Here is a 26,619-nt window from a genome sequence, read left to right as displayed (position 1 = left end):
CGTACACATCATTTATTTATAATTTTTTAATAATATTACTTAAAGTACTCAATCTCTTCAACCTAACACATGTTAAAAAGTTTTAAATGGATCATGCTAAAAACTTTATATCTCACTAAGAGCATCTCCGATAAAAATATTTTAGAGAGTTTTATTTAGTAATGATCCGTACATTAATTTTTTTTTATCATAATTTTTTTTTATCATAATATTACATAGAGAATATAAAAAATTAAAATAATAGATACCATACCACTGATTGTCTTAAGGGTGTTCACAGTGAAGTGGACTCCAGCTCCTTCAAGCATCACTACCTTAACTCAACCCCATCACTACCCTTCATCTCTTTCACAGCACCTCACTCCTCAGAGTGAGATCTCATCAAGCAACTTAATTCAATCTTCCAATCCATAAAAATAATAAAAGAAATCTACAACCACCTTCACTCCAAAATTAAAAAGAAGAAAGAAACTAGATGAAGGAGAGGGATTTCCCATTCCCACCTCCTCCACTTACAAGTTTCTATCTATATGATGTGTTCTTGAGTTTTAGAGGAGAAGACAGTCGTGCCAAATTCATTTCACATCTCAATTCCTCTCTTCAAAATGCTGGTATTAATGTGTTCAAAGACGACGATGGGATTCAACGAGGAGATCAGATCTCAGACTCATTGTTGCGAGCAATTGGTCTGTCTAATATATCTATTGTTGTTTTGTCTATAAATTATGCCAATTCAAAATGGTGTATGATGGAGTTGAAGAAAATTGTTGAAACCAGTAGAACCTATGGCATGGTGGTTGTGCCTGTGTTCTATGAGGTAGATCCCTCAGATGTACGCAATCAGACAGGAAAGTTTGGAGAACAATTCGATTCTCTTATATCAACTAAAAAAGTGGATGAAAAAACAAGATGAATTGGAAAACAGCACTCCATGAAGTTGGTGGCAGAGCAGGGATTGTCATCATCAATTCCAGGTAATTAATTAATTAACTACCACCTCCGTCCCAAAACAATAATACTGGTATGCATAATTTGAATCATTAATATTGTAGTTTTCTTTCTATGAAAAATTATAAAAATTTAATATTGTGAAAATGTTCATCGAGAGAAATCAAACAATATCTTATTTGCTAATATTTGTCTTTAGTAAAAAAATATGGTCAAAATAAATATCAACATCAACGGGGACACAATTGTTTTGGGATGGAGGGAGTAATTAATTTAAAAATATATGTCATTGAAAAATATGGTACTCTAAAAACCTTTGGTTGGCTTTTGGTTTTTCTTTCTCAAGATTTCTTTATGGAAACTGATCCTATTAGTTGGATAAAACATAATTTAAGCAACACAAGCATAACATGTTTGCCGCATGCCTTTGGTGGTGCTGGCGGAACAAAAACTCATCTTGCCTATCCAATACTAATCTTTCAATTCATCGCCTTAAAATGAAGCTCCAAAACTTGTCTTCTACCTTCAACATATGCTTTCCTATTCTCAATTCTAGCACCAAGGATGACAGGTGGGTCCAATGGAATCCCTATAATCGGGATTGTATTATTATTAATGTTGATGGAAGTTGTTTGGGTTCTCCTATTAGAGCTGGATTTTGTGATCTTCTTCGATCTCATTGGATTAGAGGTTACTCTGGCTTTATTCCCCACTCTTCGGAAATTCTCTATGCTGAATTAACTGCTTTGTTTCATGGACTCAATCTAGCAAGATCTATGAACTTTACTGATGTGATTTGCTATTCAGATTCACTTCTCTGTGTTAAGATCCTTCATGAGCCAACTCCTAAGTTCCATAAGTATGTAACGTTGACTCAAGACATAAAGGATTTAATCAGCCAAGATTGGTTGTTCCATCTTTCTCATACCCTTGGGAAGACAACAATTGTGCAGATTATTTGGCTAAATTAAACGCTTCTTCTAATGATGAGCTTCTTATCCACATTAACCCACCTTCGGGTATCATGGATCTTCTCTTTGAAGACTCTTCCGGAACTTGGTTCCGTAGAATTTAGTGTTTTCTTTTGCTTTCTTTTTTTTCCTTTTGTCTTAACTTTGTAACAAAAAAAAATTGTACCAAATTATATGTCATTTTACAATTCCAATGAACCATTGAATGTTATTTTTCCTATTATACCCTTAATTATTTATTATTCTATTTTCTTTCAATTCTTCAATTTATCTTTTCCATACAATTAATGAAGGATAATTTTGTAAATTAACTCATAATTTCTCTTTTACATACAATATTTCAATATTGATTACATTTCTTAATATGGGTAAAAAACATTTATTAATATGCGTAGAAGTATCAAAGTGACATATATTGTGGTACGAAGGAGTACTATTTTGAGTATTGTTAGATCGTGATGCTTTGGCTTCCTGACCTTATAATTGCATTGAAAAAAAAAAGTCATATTTAATTATCGATCCCCGCTACTGCAATCGCGAGGGGCTGAAACCACTTGTTGTCAGAACTGACCCCCGAACCAGACTAAACTGGTGGTGAAAGCAAAAAAAATAAAAAATAAAATAAACATGTTTGAGAAAAATTAATCAAAAATTTAAAAGTTTAAGGATAACCAGTAAAAGACCGATGCATTCGCACGTGTCGAGTAAAATTAAAATAATTATTGATTTTAAATTAAAAATTAAAGAAATCAATTTAAATAATATAAAGGAAAAAAAATTATAAAATGGTATCATAGATGTTATATAAAGATAAAAAATTATAAATAACTTTAAAGCTGTTAAACAATTTGGACAAACAATGAATTGTTTCAAGTGGTAAGGGTTTTGGTCTCCTTAAGCATGTGGTAAGGGGTTCGATTTTTGGCTCACGTGTATGGAGACAATTCGGTTGGGAGGGGAGAACCCACCTTGTGTACTCCCAGGTTCCCCGACGGAGATTAATCATCGCAAACGGCGATGAAAACTTCGTACCAATATAATGGTAACAAAAAAATAAAATAAATGTGCTTCCGCATGGATCCCTTGTGAATTGTATGTGCTTATATCTGAAAATGCTTATATCTTAAGAAACATTTTTATGGCCCGTTGATTTGTAATTGATTGATATATAAAGTGGATATGATCAAATTTTGAAAATTCACATTTGCTTCCTTAACACATGTCGTAACATTTTATAATGCATATCTGCAGTAGTAATTTAAATTTCAAATTTAAAATTGATATATAAGTCATGATGTTTAATGACTATAAATGATGATGTTGATTGTAAAAGAAAAAAAAAGCTCCAAGCTTTACCTACCATGCAGTCGAACTCTATATTATCAGGTCCCCTTCCCCGAGAACAAGAGGTTAATACCAAAACAATAAAAATAAAAAAGTATTTCATGATGCTAATAATACTAATAGCTTTATTGCATTGGAAACAATTAATTGGAAAAATGATCATGGAGTTGAATGTAACTCAGCATTTGGCAAAGGAAACTCTGAATGTGCAAAAGGCTACGGTTGCTCTCGCCATGGAAGAAACGATGCAAACAGATGTGGAGTTAGTCACAGGGGGACGAAACGATGCAAGTAATTATGAAGGAGCCGTCCCCTACCTCTAGTGCAACCCATCAACAACAGATACTTCAAGAGGTGTTTGGACCTCCGTCGTCGTCTCCTATATTGGAGCCAGTTAATAAGCCTCATACAGATACTCCTCGTAAGGTACCTTTCGATGATGCCATGACTCGAGTAATGATGATGATGATGTGGAGACTATTATAGTTGATAAGGACCCTGGAATCGTTCTAATACCCAAATTGAAGAAGATCCTGATGCTTCTCTATATTTAAAAAATTGTTTTTAAATAAACAAAGATTGACATACAAAAAAGTACTTTTTACTGTATAAATTAAACGAGTGATGTGTACGAGGTGTCCCATTTTATGTCAAAATCTATGTTCTAATAAGTTGTTCAGATGAAAGTGGATTGGTACTCGTGATTTCCTTTCTTCACAATTTCATTCACTTTTATCTTAATATATTTCAAAACTTTTGTGGTAAAAATTCAGCTTTCAATGGATTGCATATGCTATTTATCTTGTCTGAGTTGAAATATTATCAAGAAAAGGTACATGATGTACAATGCTTATATAACTATTTGTCTATGCACTTACACTTGGGCTCATATTCTATAGGAATGAAAGCGAGGATATCAAGAAAATAGTTGAACTTGTTACTCGTTTGCTAGACAAGACAGAATTGTTTGTTGCTGACTACCCAGTGGGAGTCGAATCACGGGTACAAGATGTTATTCAACTATTCAACAGTCAAAAATCAAAAGAACCTCTACTACTAGGGATATGGGGCATGGGAGGGATCGGAAAAACAACCATTGCTAAAGCCATTTATAATGAAATTCGTCATGATTTTGATCGAAAGAGCTTCCTGTTCAATGTTAGGGAAGTTTGGAAACTAGATAATGACAAAGTTTCTTTACAGCAACAACTTCTTTCTGATATCTACAAAACTACAAAGATAAAGATACAAACAATTGAATCAGGAAAAATTATATTACAGGAAAGACTTCCTGCAAAAAGAATATTTCTTGTAATTGATGATGTGAATAATTTGGATCAATTGAATGCTTTGTGTGGAAATCGTAAATGGTTTGGTAAGGAAAGTAGAATAATCATCACCACAAGAGATGAAGATTTGCTTAGTAGGCTTGAAGTTGACCATGTATATAGAATGAAGGAAATGGATGACAATGAATCTCTCGAGCTTTTTAATTGGCATGCATTCAAGCAATCGATTCCTAGAGAAGGTTTTACTAACCTTTCTAGAGATGTTGTTAAGTACTCTAGTGGACTGCCGCTAGCTCTTCAAGTCATTGGGTCCTTTTTGTTGACTAGGAGAAGGGAAGCAGAATGGAAGAGTGTACTGGACAAACTTAAACTAATTCCCAATGATGAAGTGTCAGAGAAGCTCAAAATAAGTTTTGATGGTTTAAGTGATGATGACATGAAAGATATATTCCTTGATATTGCTTTTTTCTTTATTGGTATGGACCTGCAAGACGTAACTGAGATATTAAAAGACTGTGGGCATTTTCCAGAAATTGGAATAAGTGTCCTAGTACAACAAAGCCTTGTAACTGTTGATAGGAAAAACAAGATTGGAATGCATGATTTGCTACGAGATATGGGAAGAGAGATTGTCCGCAAGAAATCTAAAGAGAGGGGCAAGGAACCAAGTAGATTGTGGCGTTACGAGGATGTGCTTGAGTTGTCAAAAGATACTGTAAGATCTTCATGTATGGTTTTATTTTTTACATTTCTTGTGTTATGTTTTGCCTCTGTGCACTGTATCAGACACCAAAAAGACAGAAATATCTCGGCACCTTAAGCTATCAAGCAAAAATTATATGAATGATTTCAAATTATATTTATATCTCTAACAAAAATATCTGATCTCTAATGTAGAAGGATGCAAAATGAATATTGATAAATCTAATGTTAGTTGTTACAATAATTTGTTGTCTTATTTTTCTTGTTATTAAAATTTGATTCACTGTGAATCATTTTATGCTACTTCTTTTAATGTAACGGACCACAGTCTTCAAATCTTACCATTCTATATAGCTATTCTAAAAGATTTTTAACAACCACTTACCTAAGCTGTGTTTTATTTTTCATACCATTTTGTTTCAGTGTACCTTAGATGTTAAGGGATTGACTTTAAAGATGTCAAGAATGGACTCGACAACTTATTTGGAAACCAAAGCATTTGAGAAGATGGACAAGCTTAGATTGCTTCAACTTTCTGGCGTACAACTTGATGGAGATTACAAATATCTTTCAAGACATCTTAGGTGGCTTAGTTGGCATGGATTCCCTTTAAAATTTACACCTGCAGACTTTCATCAACGAAGTCTAGTTGCTGTTGACTTAAAATATTCCATGTTGGAACGAGTGTGGAGGAAGTCTCAGGTATCCCATTTGGAAGTAGTAAACTTGAATTTAGCGTCTCACAGTGCTTACTTTATGTTTTCCATATGGAAACGTCCTCCTCTAACGTATATACAGTACATATTATAAAACAATGTATCCAAAAGAAAGGGGGGGGGGGGGGGGGGGGGAAGCAAAGTTACTTATATCTTAATTGCCCCAAGTATTTTGAGAGATAGAAATCAATCTCAATTCTAAGAAAATATCTTAATTGTCCTAAGTATTTTGTTTCAAAATGCTGAAATACAGGTTTATATTGGTGAAATTCAATATGCTAACTTGCTGTTGTGACAATATCATCTACGTAAACCATAAGACAGACACAAACTAGATGAATACTTCTAAACTAGACGAATATTTCTATTTGTTTGTATGTTTTTTGTAAATTTCTTTTCTAATATATGTCTTCACATTTCCTTTTCTTGCAGTTGCTGGCGAGCTTGAAAATTCTTAATCTTAGTCATTCTCACAACTTGAGACATACCCCAGACTTTTCGAACTTGCCAAATCTTGAAAAGTTAATACTTAAAGATTGTCCAAGTCTGTCTTCGGTTTCATCTAATATAGGACAGCTTAAAAAAATTCTGTTAATAAATTTGAAAGATTGTACAGGCCTTCGCGAACTTCCAAGGAGCATCTATAAGTTAGACTCGCTCAAAACTCTCATTCTGTCTGGATGTACAAAAATTGACAAGTTGGAAGAGGATATAGAACAAATGAAATCTTTAACCACACTGGTTGCGGATAACACTGCTATCACAAGAGTCCCCTTTGCAGTAGTAAGATCAAAAAACATCGCATATATTTCCCTCTGTGGCTATGAAGGATTTGCGCATAAAGTGTTTCCTTCTATTATCCAGTCTTGGTTGTCGCCAACAAATAGTATCCTATCCTTAGTTCAAACATTTGCAGGAACTTCATGTCTTGATATCACAGATGAACAAAATAATAGTTTCTATTGTCTATCATCCATTTTTGAAGACCTTCAGAGTCTTCAACGTCTTTGGTTGAAATGTGAGTCAGAAGCTCAATTAAATCAAACTGTGGCAAGTATTTTGTATAGCTTTAACACTCAAAATTGTGAGGAATTCTCAAATATCGGGACTTCTTCATCATCAATTCATTGTGACAGTCAAGTTTGTACTTCAAACTCAAAAAATTCATTAACATCCCTTTTGATTCAAATGGGAATGAGCTGTGATGTCGCCAACATTCTTAGAGAAAATATTTTGCAGGTTCTTCCTTCTTTCTCCTTCCCTTACTTGCCCACACACAAACACAACCCTCTCTATATTTGTTTTATACATCACACTCCTACACAAAAACACTCAAAGTCTGATGCTCATGTCAAACTTAGCATATATCAAACCATGATATAAAATTTAAATAATTTGTAGGTATGTAGCTCAACAGTATATATTATATACTTCCCGGGCAAACTTCAAATTACCAGAGATCGTTTCCCCTGGAAAACTGGCATTAAGACCAAAGAGTCACTCACAATAATTTTGATATTCTTTATGTTTGATTATGTATTTAGCCCCCCCCTCAAGTGTTTTTGATCAATCCCTCTTATTATAATTTCTATTTTTTATTCTCCTCCCTCAAGTGTTTTTGATCAATCCCTCTTATTATAAAATTAAGCAAATCTGGATTTATTGTCAATTTACTTGACCCAAACCCTTACCCTTAATTTTTTTATCCAAAAGCAAAAAAAATCAATAAAAATTTGATAGTGTGCAAGATTTTGTAAAAAGTAAGTTTAGGGTTTAAATATTTTGTAAAGTGTCTTTTTTAAGAGTCTTGACCTTCTTTATAGATTACATAATGGCCAAATAATTGTATTTTTACACACGTGGATTGTACAGAAAATGCCTCCCGTTGGGTCTGGTTTGCTCCCCGGTGACAACTATCCCGATTGGCTAACCTTCAGTAGCCACAGTTCTTCTGTAACTTTTGAAGTACCTCGAGTGGACGGGCGTTCTTTGAAGACAATCATGTGCATTGCCTATTCTTCTTCCCCAAACAACACAATGACAGAAGGTTTTGAAGTTTTGTTGGTAATAAATTGCACAAAGAACACCATTCAGCTCTACAAGAGAGATGCATTACTAGCCTCTTTTGATGAGGACGAGTGGCAGAGAGTAATATCAAATATAGAACCTGGCAACGAAATTAAGGTGGTTGTTGTTTTTACAAATGAATTCATCGTGAAGAAAACAACAATTTATCTTGTATATGATGTACCAATTCAGGTAAAGACGAATCATTGCCGTGAGCCTAATGAAAATGTAAGTTAGTCTAAGTTTATGCACTCCCTTTGTAGATTTTTTTTATATATTGTTATCATGCATGCAAGATTTATGAATAGAATTGAAATGTCAATAGAATGTGTCGCACATATATGATTTCTCATAGGACACAAACACTTTACAGACCTTTTTTCTATCAATTCTCATCAAATATTGATTTACTTTATAAAGTTCTTTGAACACAAGTAATATTCATGTTTGTAATTTAAGGATGTTACTTTATAAAGTTCCCTTATCAATCCTTCTTTCTTTGTTTATGGGTTTAGATATTTGGTAGACTCTTCGCTATTCCTTCCCTTGCTCGGGCTGTTCTGACTTCACGGCCTTTCTGGTTCTGTTTGGCTGGTATTATGGTTTGGTCGTCTCACCGCCGTTCTGAAAAACGAAGAAGAGGAAACCCTATTCTAAGGTACAGACCCATCTTTTTTGCTTCTGTAGAACATTTATTGTTAAGATACATTACTTTTTGTCTATCGGCTATTTAAGCTTTCCCATAAAGTTATCATTTGTAAAATGCCATCATCCATTTAATTTGTCCTAGACATTTTATTTTATTTTTTGTTTTGTTTTAGTTCCCTCTAAACAGCAACTTTGAATTTAGATTGCTAATAACATAGTTCTCCTTGGAAATCATGATTTCATCTTATTGTGCTGAGCTGAAGTGCTTTATGTGGTCACATGTCTCACTAAACTGGGAACAATATCGACATGATTTAGTCGGATCCACATGAATTTCATCCAATGGTAAAATATGTGTAGCTAAGTAGTATAATGAAGCCTTGTAAGAATAATGATTTTGTTGCTAATATTAATTTGATATACTTACTGCTATTGTATTGCATTGTGTGAAATAGGGAAGTAGCATCCACGAGTTCTCAAGGATTCAATGATCCAAAATCTTTGGACAAAAACCCTTCGGTTGATTTACAAGAAGTGAAGAGAAAGGGTTGAACGAGGCACTTGATTCCAATCAACATGGATTGGTTCCAGTAATTTCAAATTCCTGAAGCCATAGGACAAAGTTGCAAAGCAAGAGGAGAAAGCAGAAACCACCAAGACAGGACCAACAAGAAAGGAAAGAAAAGTTAAAAGGGTAATGGTATCCCAAGCCAAATCAATCCTAGATTGGTGTCTTTCTTTTTTCTTGATTTCATTTGTGTTGAAAGGCGAAAAGGTTTGTTATCTGTAGGCCAATGAAGTGTTCTAATTTTTCACAATAACAGACTTGGTTAGGGTGATTCTCCCAACTAACGATAGTTGTTGAGCTTTCCATCCTTGTAGTTTGGTCTCAACCCTCTCTATTATATAATGAAAATCATTTCGGCGGGGTGGACAAGGACAACCCAACGTTGGAACTCCGAGGTAATTCCATCCTTGAGTTTAGTTCGTATCATGTCTTGATTAACTTGTTGCTAACTTATTGATGAATAATTGAACCCGAGATAAGTGAGTGTGCATAACTTGAATGTATGACATTAACTGCTTTTAAAAGTTAAATAACTTATGTTTTCTTTTGGCATGTGTCTTCTTCATGCAATCGAAATAACTGAATGAATACTTTTTGTTAATAATAACAAAATCATTATTCATTTACAATGTATGGTTTCCAACACGGTCCATTGGTAAAGTAGATGGTCACGATTTAAGAACAGTATATAGGAAACAATACGCATATATAACATAGGCTAATGCTCGGGGGAATGGATTCTCTCAAGTGTGATTTACACTTGAGACAATAAAGTGTAATCTAACACCATCTAAATTCATTTTCTCTAAATTTTTATATGTTTCTCTCTCTTGATCAATGGTAACAAACCACACTTTATTCTCTCAAGTGTAAATTACACTTGAGAGAATCCATTCCCAATGCTCGGTGATCAATTTAGTTTGAGATTTAAACACTGCTAATATATATTTTTTTTTAGAAATTAATTGCTAGTAATATGTTTTTGAGAAAACATAATTAATATGATGATATATTTTAATTTTATTTGTCAAAAAAAAATGATGATATAATTAATATGATGGTATGATTTAGGCACTATTTGCTAAAATTAAGTTATAAGATTAGTTTATAGCCGAAAAGTTAACTGATTGAAATTAAAGTATTTGGTAAAATTAGCTTTTAAAGTGGTTGATAAATATAAAATGACATAAAAGGACATGTATGTTTAGTGGGTAGTTTTCTCTTTAGTTGGTAGTTTTTTATTTTATAAAAAATAATAAAATTAAAGGTTAAAAATGAAAAAAAAAATTGGCAAAAAAACTATAAGCTAAAAGCTGCTACTTAAAATAACATCTCAAAAAAAGCTATAAACTAATGTGAAACACTTTTTACCAAACAAATTTTATTTTATCAAACAAACTTATAACTTAATATAATAAGTTATAAACTAGTTTATTTTGTTTACCAAAACAGACACTTAGTGCCCGTCTGACCCTCTTTATTTTAACCTTAAAAATTACTTTAAGAATAAAGTTGAAAATAAAAGCTTTAAACTTAAAGTTAAAGTTGTTTGATATTTATTATTTTTTTCAACTTAATTATCAATTTTAAGTTAAATCTATTTGGTAAAATAGATTAATAACTAACTTATCATAAATTCATGATCATCTAAATTTAAAAGATAATTATCCTAATCGTATAACAAACTTAAAAAAAATATCATGATAATGATAATAATAATAATAATAATAATAATAACAACAACTTAAAAAGATAATTATCATAAATTCTTTTTTTTAAGTCACTTATATTGTGTTTTTCATTAAAAAAAAGACACTTCTTATTTTAATAACTTTATCAAAATTGTGTTTAACCCTACTTCTTCTTATAAGAAGTAGAGAAGTAAAAAATAAGAGAGTTAAACGCACACTTATATATAGTTTATTTTCTTTTTTGAATGGGCTGTGTGTTATACTTATACTTATATATAATGAGGTCAACTGTGTGACATTTTTATTTATTAAAACTCTAATCCAGCCTTACAAAATTAATTAATTAATTAAGGGCTGTGATTGATTGTCCTCACCAATCGTTCTCACTTGAGCCACAATAACGAGAGGTGTTCTCCTAGCTAATGATAGTTGTTGAACTTTCCATTGTTGTAGTTTGCTCTTAACCTTCTCTATTATTATATAATGAAAATCATTTCGGGTAATTCCCAATAGAGGGAGCTTCTATTGGAGCATATTCAAAATGAAGCTAATTCAAAAGAATCAAGTTATACCACTAGTGACTTGCAACACAGCTAACCACTTAATTGTTAGTTTATGCTTTAGTTTGTATCATTCAGTACCTGCTTGTACACAATTCTTAGTGTAGACCTTAGATCTTGTATATATACTAGTTGTATCTTCATTTCACAATCAATGAAAGAATGATTTTCATTCCATTTTCTCTAGGGGTGGGCATGATTCGGTTTTTAAGAAAAACCGAACCGAATTGTTTTCAAAATTCATAATAACCGAATCGAACTGAACCGTTTGTCTTTTAAACCGAACCGAACCAAACTGTTAAAATGGTTTGGATTGGTTTTATATGGTTCTGAACCAAATTATAACTATCTTTTGACTAAAAAGAACTGAACCATTAAGATAACCGAACCGAACCAAACTGATAATCATGAACCGAACCAAACTGTTTCATTTTAGTTTTAAAACTGTTAGTTGTGGTTTAGTATTTTTTGGTTTGGTTCGGTTTAGTTCTACAGTTCGGTTCAGATTTTGGTTTTTTTTGCCCACCCCTAATTTTCTCTAGTTCATGATAGCTTCCAAGAATCTAGCTGATGCACCACATTTCTCCTTGTATTCTCATCGACATTCCGAGAAAAGAAGATACAAGTCTTGTCTTCATTAACTTGAGTTTAGTTCATATCAATTCAAATTCAAATATTTATGAATATTTGAACCCGAGATAAGTGAGCGTGCATATCTCATTTGAATGCCCCATGCCCCCATCGATACTAGATGCAATTGATTGTTTTGTGTCTTCAATGTGTTTGTTAGACCTTTTGGTTGAGATCTGTTCTTGCTTCTCTTGATAGCTTTAGATTGTTCTTTTTCAACCTTTCTCCTTTCAACATCTGAATCCATAGTTTAATATGTTAACTTCTAAAAAAAAAAAAATCATGAATGGATTAGTTTAATTAAAATGCATAAAAATCTTAATTATTTTTTTGACAAAAAATATTAAAGTGGCAAAAAATTGTATTAAAAATGATACATGCGATGCGAGCAGGGACGGATCCATGAATTTTAGTAAGTGGGGTCAAAATTATAACGTAAAAAAATATAAATTGTTATTTATATAATTTTAACATTTTCTTATACAAAATTACCTATTTTGGTTTATTAGTCAATACTCTTAAGATACTCATTAGTATTATAAATTGGTCTTATTAATTTTATATTTGCTATAGTGTAATAAATTGACTATATAAAAACGATAATACCGATATATGGGGTCACATTACATAAATAATACTAGTATTAACTAAAAATATAATAGAAAAGTGGGGTCGGCTGACCCACTGCTCCCACACTAAATTTGTCCCTGCATGCGAGGAAACAATAATAATAAATGTATAATATATACTCCCTCCGTTTCAAATTACTTGTCGTTTTGGAAAAAAAATTATTTCAAATTACTTGTCGTTTTGATAATTTAAGGTTATATTTTGTCTATTATACCCTCATATAAATTCCAAATATTTAGGAGTAGATGTTGAAACTGTAAAAGATTTAATGTATATTTGAAAAACTAAAGTGTTTTTAATTTTTTTTTTGTACGTAACATATTAATTTTTTGGGTCATGTTAACTTGTTGTGCCCTAAGGGCCAATGTTAAGCTACCTAAAAATAGAAATATATAGCATTTAATGATACAAAGAATTTAATGTTTAGAGAATTGAATACAACACAAGTTCAATAAATATTTTCCACATTTATCTTCTTAACATGTGCCCTGCCTTGAGGGCATAAATTAACATTCTCCTAATTTTTTTGGTACATAATATATTAAATTTATTGAAAAGAGAAAGTGTGTGAAAATAAAAAAAAAAGTTATTGGTGAATTAAAATAAGGGTATAATAGAAAAAATAAAGTGCAAAAATACACTTTATTAATTTTTTTTTCTTTCTAAAATGACGAATAATTTGAAACGGAATGAGTAATATTTATTTATAAAATAAGAAAATGATACAAATGCACAACAATAATACATAAAAAATGATACCGTTGTTTTAATTTTGTAGCCGTTGGGGTAGTATAAATTTTCTTAATGATATATAAAAATAATATTATTGTATGTTTGAAGTAGTGATAGTTAACTCTAGATGAGTTTTAAATGATTAAAAAAAAAATGTTTTTATAGATTAGAATGAGTTAGTGATCGTTCCGTGAGTATAACTCAATTGGCGGGACGTTGCAAATTATTATAGGGACCGGAGTTTGAACCTTATACTCTCATTATCCACCTTAAAAAGGTGAAATTTTAGAAAAGAAAAAAAAGAAAAGAAAAAAAGAATGAGTTAGTGATCGTGTGTTGCAGAGGGAATTAATGTGAGTTATCTTTAGTGCACCTACCATGGAATCAGATTCTCCAAGGGTGATAAACCATAAGCAACTTATCTATAACGAATCCATATGTTAACACACATGCGCTAATGATGCTCTAACACTCTAGAAACTAAGTTGACTGAACAATCTCTTTTTAGATCTTGAAATAACATTCCTCCGATAAAAAAGGGTCTTATAGTTTCTTCATGTGTTCCTTAAGCTCCTCTTCAAGAAACAACAAGTCTGAAATTGGTCTTCAAGGTTGGACTTACGATGTGGTTTTGAGTTACCATGACAAAGACTCCGGTAAATTATTTGCATCGTATCTCTATTCCGCTCTCACACAGGCCGGATATAGCACTCTTATAAGTGAAGATCATACAAGTTGCTCAGAAGTCGAACGTTCTAGAAGTTGTATCATCGTTTTCTCAAGTAATTTTGATGCTTCAACATGGTTTTTGGAACAATTGGAGAAGATATTGGAGTGTCATGGAACCACAGGGCAAGTGGTTCTGCCTGTGTTCTATGATGTAGATCCCTCCGATGTATGTCAGCAGAAAGGAGTGTTTGCACAAAAAAGTTGGTTCAATTGGTTCAATGAACACAAGTCAAGGCGATATAGAGCCGTGCTCTCTAAAGTTGCCAATATGTCAGGATTTCGTGTAAAAGATTCTATTTCTCGGTATACTTGTCTTTTCTATTCAAATCTTTTGTTTGGTTCACATGGTTTTATTTGTCGAAACTATTGGATAAATGTCCCATTAGTATTCACCTAGCTAGGAGTACCCATGCTTCATAGGTGCCATTAGTATTTGTTCACTGAAATCATCTTATATTAATTGGTCTCATTTTTTGTAGTGACAGAAGTAAAAATATTAATGACATAGTGCAACATTTGATTCGTCTGATAGACGGAAGATATTTATCCGTTGCTGAACACCCAGTTGGAGTAGAAGCTCGGGTGCAAGATGTGATTCAACTATTGAACAATGGACAACCAGAAAAGACCATAATTGTAGGGATATGGGGGATGAACGGGGTTGGCAAAACAACCATTGCAAAAGCCACTTATAATGAAATAGGTTTCAGTTTTGAGGGCCAGAGCTTCCTCGAAAATGTTAATGATGTTTGGAAACAGAAAGATGGCCAAGTTTCTCTACAGAAAAAACTTGTTTCAGACATCTACACAAGAAAGCAACTGGGAGATAGAGATGCAGTTGTATTTGGAGAAATGGCATTTTATAAAAGATTTCCTCCTAAGAAGATATTACTTGTACTTGACAATGTGAGTGAATTGGAACAGTTCAATGCTTTGTATGGTAGTAGTTGTGAATGGTTTGGTCACGGAAGTAGAATAATCATCACAACAAGAGATATACATTTACTTCATTACCTTCCAGTTGACCATGTATACAAAATGAAATATATGGACATTGCTGAATCTCTTGAACTGTTTAGTTGGCATGCATTCAAATTTCCAAGTCCTATAGAAAGTTATGCCGAACTTTGTAGAGATGTTGTTGAGTATTGTGGGGGATTGCCGCTAGCTATTAAAGTCATTGGGTCTTTTTTGTTTGATAGATCTGGAGTGGAGTCGAAGTTTGTACTGGAAAAACTCAAAATTCCCACCGATATGATAATGAGAAAACTAAGAACAGACTTTGATGATTTAGATGATGATGAGAAAAAAATATTCCTTGATGTAGCTACTTTATTTATTGGGATGGACAGAGATAATTTAATTCAACAATACTCTGTGGAGTACCTGGAAATTGGAATAACAATACTTGAACAGAAAAACCTTATAACTATAGATAGCAAGAACAAGATTGGAATGCATAGTTTGGTACGAGCAATGGGAAGAGAAATCAAAAGGGAACATGGCATAGCTGAGGTGAGTATTATATGATTTGAGCTATACTATAGATAGCTGTATTTTGTGACTTGTAATTCAAACATCAGTAAGTTGAGATTTCAACTCATATTTGATGTCAATTGCATATTTTGTAATTTGGTTTTATTTTCAGACAAAGATGTATGATGTGTTCTTGAGTTTTAGAGGTGAAGACAGTCGTGCAAAATTCATTTCACATCTGCATTCCTCTCTTCAAAATGCTGGGATTTATGTTTTCAAAGACGACGATGGGATTCAGAGAGGAGATCAGATCTCAGTCTCATTGTTGCAAGCAATTGGCCAGTCTAGAATTTCTATTGTTGTTTTGTCTAGAAATTATGGTAATTCAAAATGGTGTATGCTGGAGTTGGAGAGAATTGTGGAAATCAGTAGAACCAAGGATATGGTTGTTGTGCCAGTGTTCTATGAGGTAGATCCCTCGGATGTACGCAATCAGACAGGAGAGTTTGGACAAAAATTCAATTCTCTTTTATCAACAATATCAGTGGATGAATACACAAAACAGAATTGGAAAACAGCACTCCATGAAGTTGGTGGCAGAGCAGGGGTTGTCATCATAAATTCCAGGTAACTTATGCTGTTTATCTTGATTGAGATGAAAAACTATCATTTGGCTGAAAATGATCACACTGAGACAAAAAGAAAAAGTGATTGTTGTACAATTAATGCTTATATAACTAACTGTCTGTTTATGCACTCACTTTTGGGCCCATATTCTATAGGAATGAAAGCAAAGATGTCAAGAAAATAATTGAACTTGTTACTCATTTGCTAGACAAGACAAAACTATTTGTTGCTGATCATCCAGTAGGACTAGAGTCACGGGTAAATGATGTTATTCAACTACTGAACTGCAAAAAGTCAAACAATCCTCTACTACTAGGGATATGGGGCATGGGAGGGATCGGGAAAACAACCCTTGCGAAAGCCGTTTATAACCAAATTCGTCATGATTTTGACGGAAAGAGCTTCCTGTTCAATGTCAGGGAAGTTTGGAAGATAGATAATGGTAATGTTTCTTTACAGCAACGACTTTTTTCTGACATCTACAAAACTACAAAGATAAAGATAGACACAGTTGAATCTGGAACAATGATATTACAGGAAAGACTTCGTGAGAAAAAGATATTTCTTGTAATTGATGATGTGAATAAGGTGGACCAATTGAATGCTCTGTGTGGAAATCGAAAATGGTTTGGCGAGGGAAGTAGAATAATCATCACAACAAGAGATGATGATTTGCTTAGTAGGCTTGAAGTTGACCACGTATACAGAATGAAGGAAATGGATGAAAATGAATCTCTAGAACTTTTTAATTGGCATGCATTCAAACAACCAATTCCCGGTGAAGGTTTCACTAGCCTTTCTAGAGATGTTGTTAAATACTCTGGAGGATTGCCGCTAGCTCTTCAAGTCATTGGATCCTTTTTGTTGACTAAGAGAAGGGAAGCTGAGTGGAATAGTGTACTGGAGAAACTCAAACTGATTCCCAATGATGAAGTCTCGGAGAAGCTTAGAATAAGTTTTGATGGTTTAAGTGATGATGATATGAAAGATATATTCCTTGATATTGCCTTTTTCTTTATCGGTATGGATCAGGAAGATGTGACCATGATATTAAAAGACTGTGGTCATTTTCCAGAAATTGGAATAAGTGTCCTTGTACAACAAAGCCTTATAACCATTGATAGGAAAAACAAGATTGGAATGCATGATTTGCTACGAGACATGGGAAGAGAGATCATCCGCAAGAAATCTAAAGTGGGGGGCAAGGAGCCAATTAGATTATGGCGTTACGAGGATGTGCATGAGTTGTCAAAAGATCCTGTAAGATGTTGTTAGATTCGTTTCGATGAATATTTTCAAAATATCAAATTTTTATAATTTTTACTATTATACAATTACAAATATTAATCGTCAAAATTATGCATCGGCATGCATGAAACAGTCAACTGTGCCACTCATCTTGGGACGGAGGGAGTATTGTTTTGTTTTTTACAATGGCTGTATCAGACACTACAAATACAGAATTATCTCAACACTTTAAAATCTCAAGTAAAACTTATATGAATGACTTTATTTTTCATTTCATTTGGTTTCACAGATTTCTCTATATGTTAAGGGATTGACTTTGAAGATGTCAAGACTGGAGGCACCAACTTGTTTACAAACCAAAGAATTTGAGAAGATGAACAGGCTTAAATTGCTTCAATTTGCTGGCGTACAACTTGATGGAGATTACAAATATCTTTCAAAAGATCTCAGGTGGCTTTGTTGGCATGGATTCCCTTTAAAACATACACCTAAAGACCTTCATCAAGGAAGTTTAGTTGCTCTTGACTTGCAATATTCCAATCTAGAACGAGTGTGGAGGAAGGATCAGGTATAAATTCAATCTAAGCTTCCATTTGGAAAGAATAAACACTTGAATTTAGTGCGTCTCAGTGCTTAATTAAAAAGTGAGTACAAAGGGTTCTCCTCCAACTCATATACATATATAACTGCATATTAATAGACTACAATGGACACAAACACCAGCAGAAAAAAATAATATAGGAAAGACACTGTTGTTATTGACGAAATCGAAAACCAAGAACAAGCCTTCATCAGATGTATTAAATAGAAAAACATTAGGTCTGGTTACACTCTGTACCATTTCAGTATCAACTTTCCACTATAACAGCATAAGAAATATTTGGTGAGGTTACAGTAGGTCAGATTTCTATTTGTTTGTATATTTTCTTAGTATATTTCTTCTCTAATATATGTCTTCAAATTTTCTTTTATTGCAGTTGCTGGTGAAGCTGAAAATTCTTAATCTTAGTCATTCTCACAACTTGAGACATACCCCAAACTTTTCAAACTTGCCAAATCTTGAAAAGTTAATACTTAAGGATTGTCCAAGTTTGTCTTCAGTTTCTTCTAGTATAGGATGTCTCAGAAAAATTCTGTTAATAAATTTGAAAGATTGTACAGGCCTTTGCGAACTTCCCAGGAGCATCTATAAGTTAGACTCAGTGAAAACTCTCATTCTGTCTGGATGTACAAAAATTGACAAGCTGGAAGAGGATATAGAACAAATGAAATCTTTAACCACCCTGGTTGCGGATAGCACTGCTATAACTAGAGTTCCCTTTGCAGTAGTAAGATCAAAAAGCATCGCATATATTTCCCTCTGTGGCTATGAAGGATTTGCACGTAAAGTGTTTCCTTCTATTATCCAGTCTTGGTTGTCGCCAACAAATAATGTTCTATCTATAGTTCAAATATCAGCAGGAACTCCATGTCTTGATTTCACTGATGAACAAAATAAGAGTTTCTATTGTCTACCGTCCACTTTTGAAGACCTTCAGAATCTTCAACGTCTTTGGTTGAAATGTGACTCAGAAGCTCAATTAAATCAAACCGTGGCAAGTATTTTGTATAGCTTTAACACTCAAAATTGTGAGGGGTTCTCAAATATCGGGACTACATCATCAATTCATCGGAGAAGTCAAGTTCGTATTTCAAGCTCAAAAAATTCCTTGTCATCCCTTTTGATCCAAATGGGAATGAGCTGCAATGTGACCGACATTCTCACAAAAAATATTTTGCAGGTTTTCTCTTTTTCCTTCCCTTACATAACCACACACAAACAGTTTTATGTTTGTTTGTATATCAGACATCTACGCGAACACACTAATAGTGTGTTTGATGCTCATGTCATTGTAGGAATATTATATTATATAAAACGTAAAAGTCTGAAAGTATTAGTATTTATGATAAAGTATTATAAATTTTTGACTTGTAAGAACTTTGAAATGGGATGGTTAGATTGGATAGTTTTGCATTCTACGAAATGTTATTCCATTGTTGTGCTATTTAACCAAGCAAGGCTATTATGCTTCAATTGTTATTGATTTGGTCTCCCGAGTTTGATCTCAGGTTAAAGAATCTTTAGCCAGACCCTTGAACTCTTGTCTTAAGTTTTTTTGAGTAAACTGTCAAATACCCCCCTGAAATTTTAAAATTCGTCAAATACCCCGATAAAATTTGGAAATAGGCAAATACCCCCTGAAATTTTAAAAAGTCAATCAAATTGCCCCCTGGCGTGGACTCTGACTGGTAGTGCCAGGGGGCAATTTGAGCCTATTTCCAAATTTCAAGGGTGTATTTGACGAATTTTAAAATTTCAAGGGGTATTTGACAGTTTACTCTAAGTTTTTTTATCCAAAAGCAATAAATTTTGCTAAAATTTGATAAAATTGAAAGATTTTGTAAGATGTGATATTAAGGTTTAAATATTTTGTAAAGTGCATCTTAACCTTGTTTATAGATTACATACTGGTTAAATAATTTTTTCTTGTACAGAAAATACCTCCCACCGGGTCTGGTTTACTCCCCGGTGACAACTCTCCCAATTGGCTAACCTTCTGTAGAAATGGTTCTTCTGTAACTTTTGAAGTACCTCAAGTAGATGGGCATAATTTGAAGACAATTATGTGCATTGTCTATTCTTCTTCTGCAAACAATGCAACAACAGAAGGTTTTAAAGTTGCGTTGGTAATAAATTACACAAAGAACACCATTCAAGTCTACAAGAGAGATGGATTACTAGCCACCTCTGATGAGGAGGAATGGCAGAGAGTAATATCAAATATAGAACCTGGAAACAAAATTAAGGTGATTGTTGGTTTTACAATTGAATTCATTGTGAAGAAGACAACAATTTATCTTGTATATGATGATCAACCAATTGACATAAAGACGAAGCACTGCCATGAGCCAGATAAGAATTGCTTTGTTTCTAGTGGTGATGAAAATGTAAGTAATAGTACTCTAAATTTATACACTCCACACGTTGATTTGACTATCTTTTTCTTTCAAAATATTCATTTGCTTGACTCGAATATTTATTTTCAGCATGTACTTGAGCAAATTGTTGAAGAAACCCATCTTTCATCTCAAACAACTGTATCTGTGGGTCAGCAAATCAGCCAAGTCCAACCTTTGCAAGCTTCTGACCTCCCCGAAGTAGTCACATCTTTCGATAGCTGTGTTTCTAGGTCGGTTAAATCTCAAACTAGGCCTTTTAAATCTGAACCTCCTATCACTTGTACTTACAATCAAGAAGCCAACTCCATTGCCATCCCTCTAGCTGATCTGAACACTCCATTGCCTTTAGCATTACCCTGGTATGACACACAAGATGTTCTGCCTGAAACTGAGCCTCAAATAGAAATATCCAATACTCAAACAGTTGCTTCTCAATCTCTAGACATGGGCAATGACATCATCTCTGATACTGAAACAACTATAACTTTATATGTACCTCAACCTCCACCTCTAGCCTTCCAAGACCTTGAGGAATTCCACTCAAAATTTATCAAAAGGGCAAAGGACTTACAAGAGCAAAGTCTTGTCTCTGTGGATCCTGAGGATATTAAGTCCAAATGGGATGATTTGCTGGCTTGGGTATCTGAATGGATGATGAAAACCAGAGATGCTGGAATCATCTGTGCTAAAGAGAATTTTCGATTGGCAGTAGCTTCGCTCTTTGAATGGTTTTATCATGTTGCTGAAGCAATGAAGATTGCTGTGCAAAAGAATAATTTGAGGATGTTGCCTGCTCCTGGACCTAAAACTCTGGTTGAAGTGGTCTTAGCCTCTATGCCTCTACTGGAGAATATTGGTCCGATAATGATCGATCGCATAGAAGTTCCACAGATCACAATTGAGGAACATCTTCCTCCTATGCCTCTACTGGAGAATATTGGTCCGATAATGATCAATGGAATAGAAGTTCCACAGATGACAATTGAGGAACATCTTCCTCCTGCAGCTCAACTCAAATATCAATTTGATCAATTTTCTTCAAGTATCAGTCAAACTTTGGATTCTTTGCGTGTACAAAATGAACAAATTGCTGCACATCAACAAAAGCTTGAAGAAAAGATTGATGTTCAGGCTCAGAAGTTGGACTCCTTGACGACTTTACTTCAACAACTCGTGCCTAGGAATCCTTAGATTTTTAATCTACTTTAATGCATTTTTGCTTATATGATATGCACTTTTGTAGTATTGCCGTATTTTAATCGTATATTTTTCATATGATTCTGATTTTACTCTGGACATAAAAGTTATTTTTGTAAAGCTTAATCTCGGCCTCTCAAGGGGGAGAGAAATACACTGCCTTTATAAGAAAATTTGTTCATTCATATATGGATGTTTGTCGTCATAAAAAAGGAGGAGATTGTTGAACCAAAATATTTTGTAAAGTGTATCTTAATCTTGTTTATAGATTACATAATGGTTAAATAATTTTTTCTTGTACAGAAAATTCCTCCCACCGCGTCTGGTTTACTCCCGGTGACAACTCTCCCAAATTGGCCAACCTTGAGTAGAAATGGTTCTTCTGTAACTTTTGAAGTACCTCAAGTAGATGGGCGTAACTTGAAGACAATTATGTGCATTGTCTATTCTTCTTCTGCAAACAATGCAACAACAGAAGGTTTTAAAGTTGTGTTGGTAATAAATTACACAAAGAACACCATTCAGGTCTACAAGAGAGATGGATTATTAGCCTCCTATGATGAGGAGGGGTGGCAGAGGGTAATATCAAATATAGAACATGGAAACAAAATTAAGGTGGTTGTTGGTTTTACAAATGAACTCACTGTGAAGAAGACAACAATTTATCTTGTATATGGTGAACCAAATGATGTAAAGATGAAGCGCTGCCGTGAGCCAGATGAAAATGGCCTTGTTTCTAGTGGTGATGAAAATGGCCTTGTAACTAAAATATGGCATGAGTCACATGACATCAAGATAGGCATCCATTTTCTACATTAACACTTCTTTGTCTGACACTGAATTTGTCTCCCAATAAATCCACACTTATGCTGAGAAGTGGGAGTTAAATTTTGTCTCTACAGAGCTGAAGAGACCCTAGAGGAACTACAGTGTTTGTATTGTTTAGCCTTTGTGCAGCTGTGGTTTTCTATGCAACACCATTTAGAGTTGTGGTTTTGGTGACAGGTTTGTATAATTGGAGACATCCAAGGTTTAGGAACAAACTACCAAACTACCAATTCTCATAAGTCATAATGATCTTGCCAATCCTCCTGCATAATGTTTTACAAGACACAAATATCTGTACAACAAATCACCAACCTCACACTAATAACTTTCTTATAATTTGGTATCCTATCCTATAAAAAATTAAAAATAAAGGCACACATATCCAATGACTAATGAGATAAAATGGGTAGTGACCTTTGTCAAAAAAAAAGAAAGGGTAATGACCATATGATTAGGGCATAAAGAACCAATTTAATATAAAATGACATGAAAATATTTTTAATTAAAATTAAAAATTGACAGAAAATAATATATGCTCTAAGCTCAAATGTTACTTGTAGTAGCTAATTTACAACCCAACAACTAAAACATATTACGAAATAAAATCTACTGGTATAATTTTATGAAATTTTCCCTAACATCAAATTTTGTGACGACAATTTGACACATTCTCTCTTTTCACTCAAACCCGAAACATAAAAAAAATTACAAAAAAAAAAGTGTATAACATTTTTGTAATTTTATATTATCATTGCATTTTAATATTTTAATACTCTCTTTAACACTTAATTATAAACAAAAAATAAATATTTTAGATTCATCATATATTTAATATATCTGTCCATAGAAAGTACATTTATGTTTATAAATTAAAATAAAAAATGAAATTTTGTTTTTTAAGAACAACCTATAATTTTTTTTTGTTATATGTAGTTTATAAAATAATTTTGTAGTGAAAAAATAGTTTACAAATTTTTTTATGAACTATTTTTTTAAAATTTTTAAAAAATAATTATTAAACAAAATTTAGTACATATTTTTAAAACACATTTTTTTGTTTTATAAATATTTTTTAATTTTAAAACATATTTTCATTTTTAAAAATATCTTTTATTTATTTTTTTAAATAAAATTTAAAATGCCACATAATTATTTTTTAATAAAAAATTCAATGGGGGGACTAACAAATATAAAAGGGGATAAACTTGGGGCCCAAATTGCACAATTGAAACTTGATGTCTGAAATCACACAATTGTAAAATTTGGAAGGTCAAAACTGTAATTAAACTTTTTCTTTTAAGGTTAAATTAACAATCTCTTACAAACGCACCAATATAAGACAAAGGCCACTCTGTATGAGAACCTCTAAAATGTGCTTTTGGTCTAGTGAAAAATAAGGGATTACACATAACAACTTTAGTTGCACTATGTGCATTTGGATGCATGCGGAAAATGTTTTTTTTAGTTTGACTTTAACCATCAGTTTAATCTGATTCAAAGTTAGTTTTGACATTGATTCCAGCCCTCCTCCAGATCGCAGTTGCGGGAATCAAACTTGATCCTCCATATTAAGTTCAGCATTAATCACCACTAAATTGGATGTTATTAACAATTGAACTCGGACAAAAAAATTGACCTCACACACATCTGTTTTCTTTAGTTTTCATCTTTTCAGCCGGTTCGACGGTTTTCCTGGTGAAATTAGGGTTACTGAAGCATGAAGAAGAAGACGCTGCTGTATCTGCCACATGAATTGATGATTGAAATACTTCTGAGATTGCCAGTGAAATCTCTTATACGTTTCAAGTGTGTTTGTAAGTCATGGTATTCTCTTATCTCTAATCCCCACTTTGCAAATTCACATTTTCAACTTACCACATACACTCATAGAATTATGTGCCTATCAAATTCTCCTACTGAATTTTGTTCTATAGATTTTGAAGCATTTCTTAACTATGATCCTCATCCTGCTTCACTCAACTTTGATTTTTGGTTTCCTCAAACTCGAACTGATTTTCCTGTTAAAATTAAAGGGTCCTGCAGAGGGTTTATATTATTGTACCGTCGTCCAGACATCTTCTACATATGGAATCCATCCACTGGATTTAAAAAACAAATACCTTTGTCTCCCTTTGTTTCCAAATTAGTAACAAAATCTCGTTCCGGTTTTTTCGATAGTCTATATGGTTTTGGTTATGACAAGGCAAGAGATGATTACTTGGTTGTTCTATTGTCCCATAAACCAACTGAAGAAAATCCTTTTTCATCACATTTGGAGATTTTCTCAAATAGAGATAATAGGTGGAAAGAAATTGAAGGTACTCACTTCCCTTATTTTGGCGATCGAGAAGGGTTGCTCTTTAACGGGGCTATTCATTGGTTGGCTTTTCGTTGTGGTTTAGAAATAATAGTTATTGTTGCCTTTGATTTAATGGAAAGGAAATTGTTTGAGATGCCTTTGCCAAATGATTTTCCCCAAATATGTATGCATTTTGGATTGTGGGTATTTGGAGAATTTCTCGGTCTATGGGCTAACCATTTTGATAATACAGTTGAAATATGGGTGATGAAAGAATACAAACTGAATTCATCTTGGACAAAAACTTTTGTTCTTCCTCGTAATTCCATTCCCAATTTCTACTTTAGCCCTATATGCTCCACAGATAATGGTGATATTATTGGAACAGTGTGTGGTACTAGCTTGGCGAAGCTTAATGATAAAGGACAGCTGTTACGGCATCGCTCTTTCCTTAATAGTCTACCCGACATTGTCATGTATACAGAATCTTTGCTTTCACTCCCCGGGGGACAATGATCAAGTTTATAAACTAGAAGAATGAGGTTGTGAAATATCTTCCTTCACTGTTTTCCTTATTATTTATAATTATATTGTATTATGAAATCTTGGGTGGCTGTGTTTGACTGTATCTGTAAGATGAGCTAGTATGTAACATGAGTTGAACCGATATGTCATGAAATGTTTATTGGCTAACTATTTGTAATATGCTTTTGAGGAAGTATTGGCGGCTTTATGCATGTGTAACTGGATTGAATTCGAAATGTATGTTGTCAATTGCTTGAAATTGTTTTATATGGTAAATTAATCTGACAAATTTATAAGACTTCAGATAAAAAGAAACATCAAAATTAAACCAGTCCATGTTCCTAAATAGTGCTACAATACTTAAAGTCTTAACACTTCTTCATTCAATGAATAAAGCTAATATTCACAGGGGTGAATTTTTTACACATCTGCATGTCCTTTTCTGTACTTAAGTTTGCAGAGTCATATATCAGTATGAAATACTACTAGCTTTGCACATATGTTTTATAGAAACTGTGGTTTGCACAATGAAAACAATACAAAACAGTTTTGATGAGAGATTGCTTGAAGAAACATAAGGGTTTATTCTCTAATTGCTCTCATTATGTGGAAAATATATTTTCTTGATTAAATTGCCAAAGAGTTCACTAACTTACACATCTTATATCGACATAGAGTATCCTGATCAATCCCACCAAATGTGGTCTTTCATCATAGATTCTCACCAGGCTTTAAATTTTCTGTTATTTTTGTGTTAGCCTTCATCACAGTCTTCTTCATCAGCTACTACCCTTTCTCTTAATTATTTGTTGTTTTGTTCAGTTTTACTGCCATTGCTTGATTGTTGATTACCGAGTCTTTGACCCTTTTTTGAGATTCACCTTTTTTACTTAAATATTTAGTTTTTTTATTTACTGTGATAAAAGTGATTCATATTCGGAGCCTTTGGGGTTCTGAGTTCTGGTGTGCATTAAGGAATTTGCACTCGAAACCAGATTTAAAAATAACTCAGCAATCAATATTCAGGTTTTATAAGTCTGCTGCGGTTAAGGCTTTATTTAAATATGATTCTACACAATATATTATCGCGACTGTGATTTAAAACCTTGTTTGCTACTTGAAAAGTGAGGTTAGCTTTGAGGCACACCATTATTGGGTGTGGTAGTTTTATGCCTAAGTCATTGTTTGTACTTT

At 33.2% G+C, this 26,619-nt stretch overlaps 2 pseudogenes; both read left to right on the top strand.

Moving 5' to 3' along the window:
* Positions 1-248: 248 nt before the first annotated feature.
* Positions 249-22,007, top strand: LOC123922069 (annotated as a pseudogene).
* A 1,893-nt stretch (positions 22,008-23,900) lies between these two features.
* LOC123920932 lies at positions 23,901-25,672 on the top strand (annotated as a pseudogene).
* Positions 25,673-26,619: the final 947 nt, after the last annotated feature.

Source organism: Trifolium pratense, linkage group LG4 (genome assembly GCF_020283565.1).
Source record: "Trifolium pratense cultivar HEN17-A07 linkage group LG4, ARS_RC_1.1, whole genome shotgun sequence".
Classification (NCBI taxonomy): Eukaryota; Viridiplantae; Streptophyta; class Magnoliopsida; order Fabales; family Fabaceae; genus Trifolium; species Trifolium pratense.
This window is presented reverse-complemented; position numbering and strand designations above follow the sequence as displayed.